Source organism: Hipposideros armiger, unplaced genomic scaffold (genome assembly GCF_001890085.2).
Source record: "Hipposideros armiger isolate ML-2016 unplaced genomic scaffold, ASM189008v1 scaffold_333, whole genome shotgun sequence".
NCBI lineage: Eukaryota > Metazoa > Chordata > Mammalia > Chiroptera > Hipposideridae > Hipposideros > Hipposideros armiger.
Window position 1 is genome coordinate 1,490,305 of NW_017731683.1, and position 906 is coordinate 1,491,210.

Genomic DNA, 906 nt, shown 5'->3' on the forward strand with positions numbered 1-906 from the left:
TGTGTGTGTGTGTGTGTGTGTGTGTGTGTGTGTGTGTGTGTGTGTGTGTGAAGGAGTTAAACACTCATGCCTGCAAAAAAGGTTGGGGTCACCTGAAAACTAAATTAATTCTGAGAAGCAGGTGTGAGTGTCTCATCACTTACCTCTTACCTTTCCCCACTTTCCTCCCCATCTCACAACCCCAGACCCTTTGTGACAGGTACAATAATTTGTAAAGATCCATAGCTCAGTAGCCATACTCTTCCACTTGGAGCCTCTTGAAAGCACTAAATCATCATCCCAAAACTAAAGGAATGATTCCAGGTCCTAGATGTGTGGACCCTTAATTATCAAGCCCTTTAATTGCAAACCCTGCTTGTTCTGCACAAAACCTTCTGAGCTTATTTACATCTCGCCTTGCCGCCCTCTGAACTAGGCCCCGAGCACCTCATCATCAAGTGGGCTCTGCCAGGAATCTCAGTTGGAACACCTTCTCATCCTTGGGCTACTGTTGTCATTTGCACTCACTCCAGAGCCGTTCACTCTGTGGCCACCTGGTACATATTTGTTGATGATTTGAGAAGGCAAGCATATGCATCTCCTAAGAGGTCTGTATGTCTGCACAGAGCAAGGGAGGACATCCATAGAGAAGGTAATTCAACCTGAGTGCCCCAGAGTCACTGCTTGGCAGAATGTCTGTGGTCTGGCTATCCTTCCTGAAGTGGAAGGCTTGGAGAGGCAGGGAAAATGTGGGGACCATGTGTGTTCTATAAACCAAAGACGGATCCCCATCCACATGGACATATGTTTCTTCTGTTGGCTAGTTTAATTTTCTTCTCATGTTCTCATCAATAACAGTGGAGGTGGGTTGCCCATTCGGAGGAAACTGAGACCTTAGGTGGCGTGGGGCTAGGGGGCGGTTCTGTT